The sequence below is a fragment of the Ochotona curzoniae genome, unplaced genomic scaffold (assembly GCF_017591425.1).
Source record: "Ochotona curzoniae isolate NIBS_2020 unplaced genomic scaffold, NIBS_Ocur_1.0 contig_3432, whole genome shotgun sequence".
Taxonomy (NCBI): Eukaryota; Metazoa; Chordata; class Mammalia; order Lagomorpha; family Ochotonidae; genus Ochotona; species Ochotona curzoniae.
In genome coordinates, this window is record NW_024465859.1 from 18,292,829 (window position 1) to 18,309,978 (window position 17,150).

The window sequence follows — 17,150 nt, forward strand, 5'->3', positions numbered from 1 at the left end:
GGGTCCCAAGGCTTTGGGCCATCCTCCATTGCTTTCCCAGGCTGCAGGCAGGGAACTGGTGGAAAGTGGGGCTACAGAGACTGGAACTGGCACCCATATGGAATCCCAGTGCATGCAAGGTGAGGACTTTAGCTGCCAGGCTACCTCACTGGACCTGAGTACTGTCTTCTTTTTACCTAAGCGAAAACTTAGTTCAAACAAAAAAATATATATCTTATTACAAATAATGCAGAGACTTGGATCTGGGTCAGAATTTGAATTCATATCATTTTGTCTCTAAAACCCACAATTTTCCACGTCTTCTAGGCTGTCAATTGCGGGTAAGGAGTAAGTAAAAGACTCACTGCACCTGATCTTCAAATACTTGACATAGAGGGAACAAAGGGAGACACTCTACTCCATGGTCTCTGAAAATCAGCTTGACTGCCTTCTTCCTTTTTCTTAGCCACCCTAAAGCCCACTCTCCAAGATTCTTCCCTGCGAGCCTTGTGTCCATCTGTCCGATCACATCATTCCTTTGCCAAAGCATCTCTAAGATCTTTTCTTTCAATATCAGCTATTTCTGCAGAGTCCATGCGCCTCATTGTTTGTTACTCCCCAAGGCCCCAGTTCTCTCCTTATGGCCTTTAAAATTCAATTTAACTGGGCTGAATTGCCGTTCTGCTCCTCCACTCTTCTGTAACTGAATGTCCCTCTAATTCTCTTTCTCCTGCTCTGGCCCTTCTCTAATTTCTACTTCTCAGTAACTGAAGTCTACATGTTAGCCTTAATTTATTTGGGGAATCTAAATAACACCCTTGGAGAAGTTAGCATTTGCAGAATATATTCATTTTTAGCTATCCTGTTACAACAGTGAAGTTAATAAAATTGACATCTAATTAAAACTTACAAGTATATTCTTAGGATAACTGAAGCAATAAAGAAAGCATGAAGATTGTATTATCCACCCTGTGCACACTCCTGTGGGAACTAGTTAGCAAGGCTATTGTTCAGTACCCCTGCTTGAGGATCCTGATGATACTCTTACACAAAGAGGTTTTTTAAGTAATGTTATAATGCTATTTCTAGCCTCCCAAACCTTTCTCTTGTTTGTAAATATTATTCATGAATTCAATGGCAGGTACATCTGAAACTTTGACCTTGCAGGAGTGGAATAAGGACAGGAGGATTGTGCCAGGAATGCATCCAAATAAAGCCTGCAAACTCATAACAATTTACTTTGCGTTACTGTCTCTTTCCCATGTGTTCCACACGCTGTACTCTTGTAATCAATCCTTGCGGGAAAAATGCTGTCCACTTGCGCAAGTGTGTGAAGAACGATATGAAATCCTAGCTTTGTTCCTTTTTTGCAGCCCCAGCTGCTGCCTTGACGGTTTGCTGTCTTCTCTCCAACACCCCTGTGACTATTTCTCACCACCTGTTTGTCCATCAAATAAATTGGTCAAAACCACTCTCATGTCTCTATCTCATATCAGTTTTTGTTCTTCCATGCACAAACTTTTTTCAACACACCAGCCAGAATGATGCTGATGAAACCGTGGTCAGACGATGTCATTCTTCTATATCCTACTCATTTCAACTGGAGCGAAAGCTGTTGCTGTTTACAATATCCAGTGAACTCTAGGCCTCCCTTTTAAACTAATTTTCTGTGTGTTTTCTCCTTGATCTCCTTCCTCTATCAGTGGTGGTCACTTTGTTGGATATAATATGCATGATTCATCCTCAACTTGGGCTTTTATTCTCTTTTTTTCCTGATGGGTCACCCTTCCCTGGAACACATCACCAAACCTGCACTTCCTTCTAATCTTTGTCCACAATTCAGATTTTCAGTAAGACATTTCCTGAGCACATGATTACAAATTTTATATACTTTGCTAAGGAAAGGGGATTTAGTCCCCACAACTGGGCTTATTTTAAGGCAGTGCTGCTTTTTGGTACCCAAGCATATCATATCTCTTACAAGGTGATATAGCATCCCTGGAAAATTTTAAGAGAAGCAGGTAAAATTTGGGTCTGAGCAGCATCTTGGAATCCCTCCTTTCCTTCAGGCTCAGTGCTGCCCAGTAGTTTCCACACTCTGCTGTGGTAAGGAGAATGCTGTGCTCTTCACTGCCTCTGCCCCAAGATGTCTACCTCCTAATGCATAAAATTTGTGTGATGCTTTGATATATGTAAAAAGGATGCTAAGTTAGTAGATGGAGATATTGTTGACGATAAACTGGAGATAGGGGGTGATCATGTGAGGTTATCCCAGAGAGCTCAAGAATTCGATAGTCTTTATAACTGAAAGATGAATGTCAGATAAAGGAAGGAAGACAGGATGTTGGAAGTAGAAATCATAGTGATTGATGGCTACCCAGGGCACTAGAGGCCAGCGGCTGGATCTGGTCCAGACCCAGCAAGTTTCCCAGGCTTCAGCCCAGAACAGGAGGGGCCATAGGAGCCAGTTACGTCACCGATCTGGCAGGATTCCAGCCAACCAATTGCACACCTGAACAGACATTCCTTAACAGTAATTGGGGCATAGACACTCTCTTTGCCAGCCCACATGCCTAGAGGAGTATAACTCCTGGACATGTATCTCTGCTGCCCTTCCGCTTCCATCTTCTTTCTGCTCTGCACGAAGGGGGCTGAGGAGAGGATTTTCCACTAAAGCCTCTGTTACAACTATGGACAACTTGCCGATGTATTATTGCACCAGCAGGCAGGTGATTGGTGGTCATCATCTAGCAGTGATACAATCATGAGCATTGATGAAGAGACCAGGAACAAGGCTGAAAGCAAGGTTTTCAGGCAAGAAAAACATGTTATCTACTAATCTTTTGAAAGAACAGATTTATATCTTGATTTTATCACAGTAGCACTCATTTAGAATTGTTAACCAATGCAATGATCAAGTAATACATTTATGTTGCATAAGCTACTAAATCAGTGTCGATACATCTGTCATAAATACTCGCACCATTAGCACCACCAGCAAAATAAAAATAAAAACATCAGTCATAACAATCTAGGTACAGTATTTGGTAGAACAGGAACCAATCTTTCTCGCTTTGAGTCTCTGTCAGAAGGTACATGAAAGCAAATGTTATCAACACTCATAAAATTATGATGCTAAACTTAATCTTCTGCCTTCCAAAATTCCATCCATACAAAGAATAACTCTTACTAGAGCTTTGCTTTTTCCCTTTGAAGACATAGTATGAAGACATAGATACACTATACCAATAAGAAAACAAGTGCACAAGTATACCCTTCCTTTTAACAACTGTCAACCATGTTTTTCACTTTCCTACAAAAAAGAAATCAAAATGCATCCTGTTTGAATTAGGATGGATTGCATTTTAGAATTTAATCCAATTCAAGTAAATTCCTACTTATTGCTTCTAATTATGCCACTTTCTTTTTTTTATAATGAAGAGTAGAGATCAAGAAAGGAAGAATTAGTACTAAAAGCTGCTAAAAAAAAAGAAATGTGTTTTCTCAATTCAAAATGGGGAAGGCTTTCAACAGCAGGTTTGTAGATTTTTGAAAATCCTAATTAGACTGAATTAAATGACTAAAATGCTACTAATTACTTTTTAATTTCAAGAGAGATGTTTACAAAGCACAGTATAATGAGTAATATAGCACTTCAAATGATTACTAATGTTGCCATTTTGCCTGACTTAATCTCAATTAGTATAAATCACATTGTCATCATTGTTAATTGCCATTTCTTTCAAGCAAAATGGTAATTTCTCTTTACAATCTTACAATCGCTGTTTGTTTTCTTCCAAATATTCCATTTGAAAAGCCTAATAAAGAGAACATTTATAGCCCCTCTGTTTTCTGTAGTTTGAGGCAAATGTTGTTGTTTTCAATTTTATTTGGAGGATAGTGGCAATTCCTTTGTACTTTTCAAAAAAAAAAACCTGAAGTTTTAACACTTAACTATGTTGTCATTCCAAATGTAAATTCATGCTTAGCTTCAGGGCTAGAACGCAGTTTCTTTCCATTCAAATCCGAGGTGGAAATTTCATTAATAAGATTGAAGAGGCCTCTTCACATGTTTCTGAAGAAATCCATCATTAGAAAAACATAGAAGGCAGCCCTTCAGCAGGAAGGGTGTCAGATGGCACTGGTGTTTTTCCCTCCAGATTTTCCCATTGTTTTTCTATTGGTAGGCTTATATGATCTCTCCCTTGGGCAATTATTTCACCAATTACAAATTATTGGTTGTTTATTTCTGTGTCACTGAATACCCTTGAGAAAAATTCACCATTTTTTTTTCACTCTGTAATAAACGCATGAAACAGAAAAATCATGAAGATCCCAATGTCCTCAATTAGAATTTTACCATCTCACTGTCATTCTAGAGCATTAACCCAATTCTGTTTTTTTAAAAAAATGCATGGGAATTGAACATTGACGAATGTTAAGTTTTCCTGTATAGAAACTCAAACTCCAGGCTTTCAAATTGTATTTATGTTCCACCTATGTGCTAGAAATATAAAATCAATAGTGACATTGTTGACAGTTGGGCTTATTGGGAAGTGTTTAAGCCACATTAATTAATTAACCACCTTCATTAATGGATGAGTATCAGTATAGAAAGAATTGCTGCAGTGAGGTTGCTGTCTCTCATCCTTCTGCCTTCCACCACGTGAGGGCACAGCATTCAAGCCCTCCATCGGACGTCTGTGACTTAATAATGAACTTCCCAGCTTCTAGAAAAGTGAGAGCAAACTTCTGTGATTTATAAGTTACTCAGACTGTGTTATACAGTAGCACAAAATTGACCAAGATACATTCACCTCACTCCTGTTCACACAGCATGCTTTCTTGGCAGTCTCAGGGAGGTCACTTGTCACCACCCATGATCTCTAATGTCAAGGCAACGGGAACACACTCCTAAATTTTAACTAATTGGATAAATTCAAAGATACATCAATGTGCAAAACGAGCATAAGATGCTAGGCCTAGTGCCAACTTTCAGTAAATGCTAATAAGTGAAACTCATTACTAATACTAATTAGTAAGTGATATTTTTAATACTTTCAAGTTGATTTTCCCGTTATCTTGCATCCCAAGTCACTTTTTTGTGTCAATTGCTCTTACAGAAGATACTTCAAATTGATAACCTTTCTATGTTGAAGTATGCCTTAACACACTACTCAGACACTAAATGGAAGGAGAGATGAGGCCAGGATCAAAACAGAAGTGTCAAACCTCCAACTTCTAGCCAGTAACATAAATTAAACTTCTCTTTTAAATCCCCTTCTATTGCTAATCTGTATGAAAGAAAAATATCTTTCCAGAGAGCACCACAACATCTGAAATTTTCAACAGTGATTGAATTTCTTTGGCAGACACTCACCATAGGCACCTTGCAAATTCTTGCTTGTAAGACTGGAACCAAACTTTAACAACAGTTGGAATCAATAGAACCCTATTTACTCCTTAATGTTATTCTTCATCAAGGTTCATTCTCTGAAGATTGATAGAATTTTTATTGTGTGCACCTATAAAATGCAAAATGATTGAAGCAGCTTCTATTTTTAAACCCACTTCTGTCATTCCTTAAGTCAACAACAGCAGAGTGCTTGCAGTTACGCATACATTTTATGGAAGATCAAGTTTAGTGATCAAAACTGAAAAAAAAAAAAAACCACACTGAAGAGCAAGAATGCGGCGTTGTGATACGAATTTGGCCAGCACCTTCCAACTGCTGAAACTCTGTCTTTTTTCTTATCATTGACATTCTTGGCCGCTTCTCAATTGTAACTTCTACCTCAATTCATGCTCACTGTTGATTGCTGTGATATCTGCAGTTCTTTCTGACATTCATTGCTTTTCATTTATTTCTATCCATAGCAAGCTATTCAAATGCACATTTCATTTAGGAAGTTTAATGCGACAGAGGAAAAAATGCACAACAAAACAATGTGGGGAGGATATTAAACAGCATTTTGATGTAAGTGTTCTGCGTAACCTATGTCATCACTCCTAGTAGAGGAAAAAGTTTTGCTGGTTGAGCCAACATTTTCAAGTTGAAGTGAGTACACAAACAAAAACATATTTCTTAGGGTACATTTGTTTAGATTAGGAGGTCCTACCTTTTCTGGGGTTGCCCTGTGGAGTAAAGGTAACCTTGTCAAGAAACCCAAAGGAAGTAAAGAAAGGCTTACTATATGCCCTACTTGGGAGCTATTCACATGACAAAATGAGCTGATCAGCAGCAAGGCGCAGATGGAGGTGTGGCTGTCCCAAATTTCTCTAGGGAAGAGAAGAACTTGGAAAACAGTTGGTTATTATTCAAGTCTTACAATTTAGACTGGTTGTTACAAGATTATTACTCAGTTTCTTGGACTTTTTGCTAAATAAAATTGTTTGATTTTGGGCCCAGTGCGGTGGCCCTCTCCTTGAATCCTCTCCTTGAATCTGCCAGAATCCCACTTGGGTACCGCTTCTAATCCTGGCAGCCCTGCTTCCTATCCAGCTCCCTGCTTGTGGCCTGGGAAAGCAGTGGAAGACGGCCCAGAGTTTTGGGACCCAGCACCCATGTGCAGGAGCAGGAAGAAGCTCCTGGCTCCTGACTTGGGTTCGGCTCAGTTCCAGCAGTTGTGGCCACTTGGGGAGTGAATCAGTGGATGGAAGATCTTTCTCTCTCTTCTCCTCTCTGAATGTCTGACTTTCCAATTAAAATAAATAAATCTTTGAAAAAAAGATCTGTAATTTACTTAAAATAAATTTTATTGTGTATGGGTGAAAAGATTATTTTTACATACAGTTATTGTCTTAAGAGTTGTCTGTATTTTAATCAAACTAGTGTCTGTGTGTGTTTTACTCATTAAGTTTCTTGTTCAATGAAACAGTAAGTCTTGTTTTGATATGATGTAATTTTAAAATATGTTGTCTCAGAAACTAAAAAAAAAGCAGAAAGAACGAGCAAGAGGTTGGGAAGGTAACTGGGAATGCAGGAACAAGGGCAAAAGAATACCATTTTGTTCTTAGAATTATGCATACAAATTACACTGAATACGTGAAGAACCAATTAAAGTTAAAATTAAAAAAAGACATTAGAATTGCTGAGTCAATTTAAAACAAGGCCCAATTGTAAGCTACTAACAAGGCACCTAATTCAACTAACTCCAAGGACATATTTAGATTTAAAATGAAAAGACATATAAGGAATTTTATGCAAATGGAAATCCAAATGATGCAAGGTTAACCACCATTTTATCAGACAAAATTGAACTAAAAATAGTGAAAAAGAGATGATAAATTACACTATGGGATCCAAGGATTTTATTACAACTATAGGAAGTAGGAATCATACATATTAAATATGAGGGCATCCAACTATTTTAATATGACATGGGGACAGAAGTAAAGCACAATTTCCAATACTATAACTACAGGGAATTTGACATTTTAGACTGGAAATTTTTAAAATGTCCAAATATGAAAAAATTACCAATGAAGCTGTGGAGTTAAATTCATAGTACACCGATCGTGTGTATGCAACTGATATCTATTTTGCACACTACAGCTGCAGAATACACATTCTTTTCAACGATACAAGGGGTGTTCTCCATAATAGTGTATGTAGTGGGCCCCAAAGCAAGAGCTAAGACATTTTTTTAAAGAGGAAAATGTATACGGGGCATCTTTTCTGATAACAGAACAATAAAATTTGAAATGAATTATAAGAAAGACATTGCAACCTATAAAAATTTTAAAAAGTGTTTAAAATTTATGGTTACATAAATAAAACAGATTTCAGGCATTTCATAACTAAGTCTAAGATAATCACATCTCCCATCTCCCTTCTTCCTTAATAGTCCTGCTTTCTTTCTTTTTTTTCCATTTTGGCAATAACATAACTATAGTTTAATTTGTAATCACAGACTTACCTTATTAACCATGATGTTCAACACGTAAAATGCAGAAATAAAAAATCTTTTAAAAAGTATTTCCTGAATAGCCACTGAATCATGAAAGGAATTAACAAATATATTTAAAAATTACTGGAAAATGAATGAAAATGAAAAAACAATATACGAAAATACATGAGATGAAGCAAAAGCAAATTCAAGAAGGAAATTTATAGCAAGCAATGATCACATTAAAAAATAAAAATCGCAAACAATTTATCATTTTCCTAAAATAGGAAAAGGATGACAAATCAAACATAAAATTACAGAGAAAGTTATAATAACAGTCAGTGCTCAAATAAATTATGTATTAGCTTTAAAAATATATTCCTAATGCAATTGAGAACTGATTAAAAAGACAAGCAAACTGTAAACTCTTAGCTAGGCTATGAAAAAAAAAATTCAAATGTATGAACTCAGAGATGAAATGGAGAGAGTAAGACTGACACCAGAGAAACACAACAAATAAGAGACAAATATCAATAATCATATGGAAACAAATTTGATAACCTAAAAGAATTGAAAGCATTCCTTTAAAAACATACCTTACCAAGATCCAACTATGAAGGAAGGAGATACGCAAACAAATCAGTAATTAATTAGTGTAACTGATTGATGAACAGAAAGCCTCCCAATAAGATGTCATTTCTGTTGAAGTCTATAGAACACTAAAAGAACAAATTGAACCAATTATTTGAAAAATATTTTAAAAAGCAGAAAAGGAGTGGATTCTCTCAAATTCATTTTATGACATCAGCATTATACCAGCATTAAAACCGCACAAGAACACAACATACACATTGTAGAACACTTCTTGAAGAACAAAGATGCAAAATTCCTTCGTCAAATAATAGCAATCCATCACCACAGTACATTTAAAAGATTATTCCTAGAGATCAAGTAGTGTCCAACTCAGGGATTCAAGATTGTTTCAACAACACTAACCAATAAACAAAAATACATCAAAAGAATGAATGACAAAAGGTGTGTGGTCCCTTCATAGACACAGAAAAGACGTTTGATAAAATTCAATATTCTTTATAAAATACCTCTGAACTATATTGTCATAGAGGTAATGTACATTAACATAACATAGACTATATATATAGTAAATGCCTTGTGCCTGAATAGTGTGATGAAGAGACAAGAATGGCCCCTGCACTGAGCAAAGTCTGTGAGGCACTGCATGCTTGTGCTGCCGCTACCTCCATGCACTAGAGAAAGATAAAAGACCTGAACTAAGGCAAAGGATGAACCCCAGAGAATTCCACAAAGGAGTCTGTTAAATCAGCTTCCCCAAAGCCAGAACCTAAGCCTAAAAATTCCCCTGCAAAAAACCGGAGAGAACCAGGATCCGGTGTAGGACAGGCCAGGTTGGGTCACAGCACCAGCCAATTTGCATTAGGGCAGGGACTGGAGGTTGGTTAGGCTGGGTTGGGTGGCAGCTCACAGCAGTGCTAGCTGGAACCTGGGATAGATCAGGCTGGGCCAGTTTATAGCACCTGCTGGCATGTGCTGAGGTAAGATGGGCCATACTGAACTGTGCAACAGCACTGGTACAGCCTACGCCAGACCAAGGCTGGGCAAGCCCTGTAGCTGAGCTGTGGGGACTCCCTTGCTCCCCTGCTGGGCCATTGCTCCTGCTGGTGAGTGTGAGTACTGTGAATCGGGGGGGGGGGTAGATCAGGCAAGGAAGAACTACAACTGCTGTTGGCCTGAATGTGAATTGGGTTAGGAGAGCAAGTCTGGGCTAACCAATTGTATCCATTGATGCACAGATGAGCCAGAGTAAGGGCAGGCTTTTTGGACTCTGCTGCAGCACCAACTGGCAAGTGCAGGGACTGGGAGCAAATCCTGTCAAGCTAGACAGTAGAAACGTATAAGCATGAGCTGCATGAATGAGTTAGAGGACAGAGTTGGTTGGGTTGAATTAGGCTCCAATGCCCAATGATGTGTACAATACCTGAATGGGATATGGGACAAACTGGATCAGTCCATTGCACATGGTGACAAGCACAGGAATCAGGACTGCTGCGTGCTGGCCCACTGGGGATCATTAGGGGGTCACTTTGACTGCGCCACAGCTCCTGATGGTATATGTGAGGGCTGAGTGCATGGTGTGCAGATTGGGCTGGGCTGCAGCATCCATTGGCTTGTGTAAAAGATGAGGCTGGAGGTAGATCTAACCTACAGCATCTTTCTGACTTGGGAATTCTATTGAAGAAGAAGTTGAACGTTATTGTGTACCATTAGTAGCTATTTGCCTTTGTCTTTTATAAAATACCATGATTGATTATTAAAAGAATATTTAATAATATCAAAACCAGTTTGGCTTGGAGAAAAGATTGTATTCAAACTACCACTCATACTAAATGATGAAGAATTGAAGACTTTCTCAGTAACATTTGAAACAAGACACAGATGCTCACTTTCATCATGTTCATTCAATAAAATGTGGGAATCCCTGGCAGAATGCAGAACACTGAAGCAGGAGTGGTGTGGTGTCATGGTGGGCTAAATGTCCACCTGATGGCAATAGCATCCCAGATGGACCTTAGTTTTGTCCAATCTGCTCTACTTCTGATCCAGCTTGCTCCTTGTGGCCTGGGAAAGCAGCAGAGGAGGATGAGAGGATGGCTTAAGTCATTCAGTGCCTGTACCGTACAGGAACCTGGGAGAAGCTTCAAGCTCCCAACTTTGGATCGGCTTAGCTTTGGCAGTCGAGCCATTTGGAGAGTGAAGCAGCAGACAGAAGGTCTCTCTTTGTATCTCCTCTCTCTGTAAAAAACTAGATCTTTTGAAAAAAAAAAAAAGGCTAAAGCAAAGGCCATACAAATTAGAAATGAAAGAATACAATTGCTAGCTTTCCTGGCAAGTTGCTTTAAACAGATTGAGTAGTTGTATTATTTTCGTGATCTCTTCCATAGACATATTTATATATAGGAAACCCTAGGGGAAAAAAATCCCCTTAAAACTATGAGAACTAATAAGAACATTCAACAGGATCTAATATGCAAGCAAGATCTAATGTGTAAGCAAGAACAAAACAATGGTATTGTAATACACATGTAGTGTATCACTTGAATAAAGTAAAGAAAAAAAATCTCAGTTTCATTAGCTACAGGAAAAATCAGTAAATTGAACTAAAGAAATGAAAGCTCTCTATAATGAAAACTGTAAATCATTGATTAAATAAACTAAAAAGAGCACAGAGAAATGGAAAGGCATCTGTGCTCATGGATTAGGAAAATCAATATAACTAAAATGTGCATACTACCACACAAAGCAATTTACAGATTTAATGTGAGCTCAATAAAGATTCCAATAAAATTTGTTTTCACAGAACTGGAAAGAAATTATCAAAATTTGTAGTACAAATTTTGTATAAATGGCCCAAAATAGTTTAGTAATCATTAGCAGAAAGAATAAACCAAAAGGTGTTATTATAGCATGTGACCTTAAATAAATATCATAAGGACACAATAACTAAACAATATGATACCGTGATATTCACACACACATAAAAACAATTGAATGATGGAAATTGAAGAACTTGGAAATAATTATGTTCATCTACAGACAACCATTCTTTGCAAAAGATTCTGGGAACATACATTAGAAAAAGCGTAGTAGTCAATAAATTGTGCTGGGAAACCTGCATGTACACTATGAAGAAAATTAAACTGGACTCTTGTCTCTCAGCACTTACAAAATAGACTAAAAATAGATTATATATCCAAATTTGAATCTGAAACTTTGTAACTACTGTAAGAAACCAAAGGAGAAGCATTACAGGACATTGGAGTGATCAAAGATTGTTTTTAATCAGACAGCAAATGTATAGTAAATAAAATTAAAATAGACACATGAGATTTCATTAAACTACAGAGCATTTGCACTGCAAAAAGAGATAACCAAGAGAAGGGAAGAAAATCTAAAGAATGGGAGGATAGATCTGCAAGGTATAAATCTGGCAAGGAATTCATATCCATGGTTTATTAAAAACTGAAACAACTCAATAGCTAGAAGAAATATGATTATTTTTAAAGTGGGAAAAAGAACAAAAGGAATATTTCTTAAACAAAGACATACTTTCAGTTCATATCACCATCACAGGTTAACACACCATTAAGTCAGATTAACAACTAGTAACAAGGAGGAGATGCTGCTGTTCCCAAGAGTATAGACAAAGCCTGTGACCAATAACAAATTTCAAAATGTCAATCTCACTACAGATTACGTTTTTATCCTCTGTATTGAGTTACTACAGAACATGGAAACATATGATACTTGTAATTTTCTAAACTGAAATATATATTTGCAAATATTAAAATAAGAAGAAAAGATGTTGAGTTGGGAACACAGGGAAGAGGGAGGACAGGTTGGGAAGTGTTCTTATAACTGTATTGTGGAATTTGTGTATTTTAATCACCGTTGGCAGCAATGTGCCACAATCAAACCATTGTGGAGTGTCCTACAAGAAAGTGAAGATCGCACGGTCGTATTATTCAACAAGCCCACACCTCGGTATAGATCCATGGGAAATAAATTAATCTATCAGAGAAAAATGTATTCCCCTGTTTACTGCAACACTATTTGTACCTGCCAGGAAATGGAAACGAACTGTAACCATCCATTGATCCATGGGCAAAGGAAATGTGGTACATATACACACGTGAGAATATAATGGTGATGCCAGGGGCTGGTAAGGAAAGGAAGTGGAAGAATAAGGAAATTTACTTCATATGTACAAAGAACTAAAGAGAAACACAAAGCTCTGCGATTCAGTTGCAGAGTAGAATGAGTATAGAGAGTCTTCATTTACTTTATAATTCTCTCTAAAAACAAGGTCACTGAATGATCTGATCTGGGATGTTTCTTCCTAAAGGAATGTTGAATATTTAAACAGAATTATATATTTGCCCTGATTAGACATGACACAGTTACACATGTATTGAAAGATGAAATACTACCCCATAAAACGTAGACTATCGATGAGTCTGTTTAAATTTGTGATTTTAAAAATTATGTAAAATGCTTTTTATACACAATGGGCTACATTGAACAACGTAAAACGCATGGAGCAGAAAATACATTGCCATTCTCCCTCATGTACAGAAACGAAAAAGGTTGATCTGAACATAGCTTAAAGATGACTTGGGGACTAGAAAGTGTAGAGGATGGCAAAGAGGGACAAGCGAGTGAGATTGTGTGACAGACAGCAAAATGTGCTTACAGAGAGGGACTAATTCTAGTGTCCCATAGGATGGTGAGTTACCTATCGTTGCAAGTAACTTTTTTTATAATTATATTTATAATTATATTTTTATAATTATATTTATAATATAGAAGAGAAGAATTCAAAACCCACAATGACAAGTCCGGGAAACATCAGTCCTTCATCACCAGTAATATATTCATTGATTGAAATGTGTTATATGCCATAAATGTACGCAATTACTACTAATTAATTTGCAATTTTAAACTGACTCCCTGATTTATCTTCTCATTAAATACATACATTTATTACACTGTTCTGCATAAGCATGTATTATTAAAACAATGATTTTTGATCTGGCCATCGTCTGAATAGTCAGTCTTTCAATCCTATAAGTTTTGTTAATTCATTCCTTTCTAAAACTATTGTTTATTTTTATTGGAGAGGCAGATTTACAGAGAAAAGGAGAGACAAAAAGAACTATCTTCCATCGACAGGTCAAGCCCAGCGTGGCTGCAATAGCCAGAGCTGATCTGATCCAAGGCTAGGATTTACAACTTCTTCTGGGTCTCTGATGTGAGCACAGGGCCATGCTCCACTGCTTTCCCAATCCTAAAGCAGGAAGTTGGAAAGGAAGTGAAGCATCTAAGAGATAAGCGGGCACCCATATGGAATACCAACACTTACAATCAGAGGATTAGCCAGTTTAGCCACTGCTCTGTGGCCCCAATATAATTTTTATTTCTCCCATGTATAATTGCCTAGAACTTCCAGGTACGTTTCAAACTAGATTTCAGTGTCTGAGAGACAAGATGAACATAGGCTGAAATAATGAAAGTTTTCTGAATTGTTTGTAATTCCTTAAAGAAAAGCTGTCTCTGAATTCTAAAAGATCCCTTCATAGCAAGGGATCATTTCAAGTTATATAGATGCATAAAATTATCATACTATTATTTTGTCCATAACTAAAGGCAGTGTGAATAGATGAAGCAGCCAGAATAGGAGCTGAAGGAAGACAAAATCAGTCAGGTGAGAGAGAGAGGGGATGGGGGAGTGACTTCTGGAATGGACATAGGAGAGAACTGAGGTAAGGGAGAGGATGAGGATGAGGAGAAAGTATTTTATTAAGATGATTCAATGAACTTTCCATTTTCAGTGGACATTCTGAAATCATAAACATGTTTGCTGAGTGGATATTCCCCAAAGAACAATAAAATATATGACTATCAGTGCTCAATATTGTTTCCAAGTATTTCACCCAACCTGGACAAATCTCTTCTCCAATCTTCATCTCTTCAGCTCCTGGCATATTCAACATCTACCAATCTTCTCTGGGCTTTGACCGAAAACACATTTGGAATTCAAAAAATGGAATCCCACTCAGAATGGCAATATGTGATCAAATCAGCAAGCATCAGAGCTGGTTTGCAGCCCTTAAGGGTCACATGCTCCATCTGTCAGCTGCCCCAGGAGTAACAGGCTCAGACAGACTGACATACGGGAGGTCGGGGAGGGTGTCTTCAAGAATTTCTAAAATGCCTCTACCAGTGAATTACTCTACCAGGGGATACACCAACTCTTTACTACCTCTTTCAGAAACATTGATTGCTTCTTGTCCTCAGTTATTTTTAGGTATAACATTTGGGAAATATTTATCTAGCAGATAAGTAATCAACAAATGAAGGCTGGCCTTGTGGCATAGTAAGCAATGTTGCTGCCTGCAGTGTTGGAATCCAAAATGCATGGTGCTTGTGTCCTGTGTGTTCCACCTCTGATCCAGCTCCTTGTTCACAGCCTGAGATTAGCAGAGCTTGGCCCAGGAGTTTGGGGTCCTACTACCCACAGGGAAAATTTGGGTGACGTTTCTGACTCCTGAGGCCTGGCCCAGCAGATGCAGCCATCTGGGGAGTGAACCATCAGATGGAAAATCTTGCTCTCCTCTTCTTCCACAAGTGATTTCTCTCTATAACTCTTTCAAAGGCAATATTAAAACTTTTTAGAAATTGTGAAGTCAAACACCATGTTAAAATCAAAACTTTGTCATTGAGAATGGATTGTTGTGGGTACTGTACATTTTGAATGTCTTAAGTAGCATCCTTGAATTCTAGTCATCAAATGTAATCCCTTCCTCAAGCTGTAGCATCAAATACGCTACCAGGCATTGTCAAATGTCCCCTATGGTGTTAACCACTGGGAATCAAAGCTTTCTATACTCATAGAATCATCTGAAAAATGTTTGTCTTTATTGCACTTCTTTTTAAAAGCACTGGCTCCAGGGCTCAGTGGACCTGACTCAGTCAAGAGGAACAGAAAGTCAGATGTTGTAAAAATTTTCAGAGGTCTCATAACCAGCCATCCTAAAACTTTCTCTTTGGCTTATGGATAAGAAATGATACAATGGGGCCCTATAGCCATTTTCAAAGATATAAAAGCTTACCTGTAGAAATTAACTATAACGTTTTCTGTGTAGTTGAAGAGGACTTCTGATCAACTTGCAAACTAGAGAATAAAGGCAATTTTAACTGATATTTGATTTATAAAACATTTACAGAACATTTGAATAAGAACATGCTAGAAAATGAAAAATTTAATCACACATTGATGACCTTGCTGAATTTTGAAGTGTGGCATGCTCTATCTCTGAAATAATGTGATAAAATATAAATAAATAAATAGATATTTATGACTACATGGTCTTAAGCAGGGGCATTTCAAAATATCATGAAACATTGAATCAAACGTTGACTTCATAATTTTTTAAAAATATGCATTTCACACGGATATTTTAAAGACCTGCCACATATGTGCGAATGTATTTATACATATATTGTACCATGTCTTGTGTGATAGAACCTTGTCCTCTATTGTGTGACAGAAGGTAAGCTCTTTTTAAGTGTGATTAATCGACAGTGTTCACTTTCTTGTCTTTAAGGAATAACAGAATCTGAAGAAAAAGTTAGCAGAGGAATGACATTTACTATTAATGAAGGAAGATCACAGTCTCCAGAGAAAGTGGACACACTGGGGTGTGGAAAGGCATTCACAGGTTCAAGGTTAACCCTTTCATAGGCTCTCAAGAGGACAGGTGAATGGAATAGTCACAGGTGGTATGGTTTGAACCGGGGATTTGAGGTTCTCCAAATGTGTTGCTTGTTGAGGATGTCCTAGCAGCGTCATGGCATCCCTTGCATCATGCGAGCAGGAATTTCATCCATGGTAGTTTTTTACAATATAATCATAATTATATGTAGGTTGCATGAGAACATGGTCAGCAATCATGTTGTATATTTTCAGCTGGCACATGAAGATCAGTATTAGATTGGTCTTCATCACATTGGCAGTTTTACAGATAGTAATTTCAACATTAGCACAAAGTTGCTGGCAGGTGGCTTGAGTAGGCAGGGTTGGGGGTAAGTGCTGGAGACTTCAACTGTCACTGTATTTACCTCCTCTCTGCCTATCAAAACAAGTTATCATTAACCAAATCTAACTGAATTCTCCATCCTGATGTACAGCACCCCCAGATGTGGAGCTGTTAGTGAATGCAAATGTTTTGACTCATGGAAGTTTGATTGTCACTAGGTTTGCCCATGAGAAGTCCTCCTCAGCTCGGTTTTCTGACATAAGCATTCTTATTTTGTGTTTATGAAAACAGTAAGCCCAAAAAATTACACAATCAGTTCAGAACTGGGTCTAGCATTTGACCGGTAACTTAAGACAATTGAAGCCCATTTGGAAGTTTCCCAGTGTGAACTCTAACTTTGCTCCCAAGTCTGAGTTCTGCTAACATGCACTATGAGAGGCAGCAGTAGGTTCAGTGGTTGGTTCCTTTCCACCATGGTGAGCAATATGGATGATGTCCCTGCCACTGAGTCCCAGCCTCAGCCATTGTGTGCGCCTGAGAAGTGAGTACACAAATGGGAATAGCCTCTCCAGTTCTCAAATAAATCAATCAGTAGTTAGATAGCTAAATAGATAAATAAATTTAGCCAAGGTTATATGAATTCCAAGTG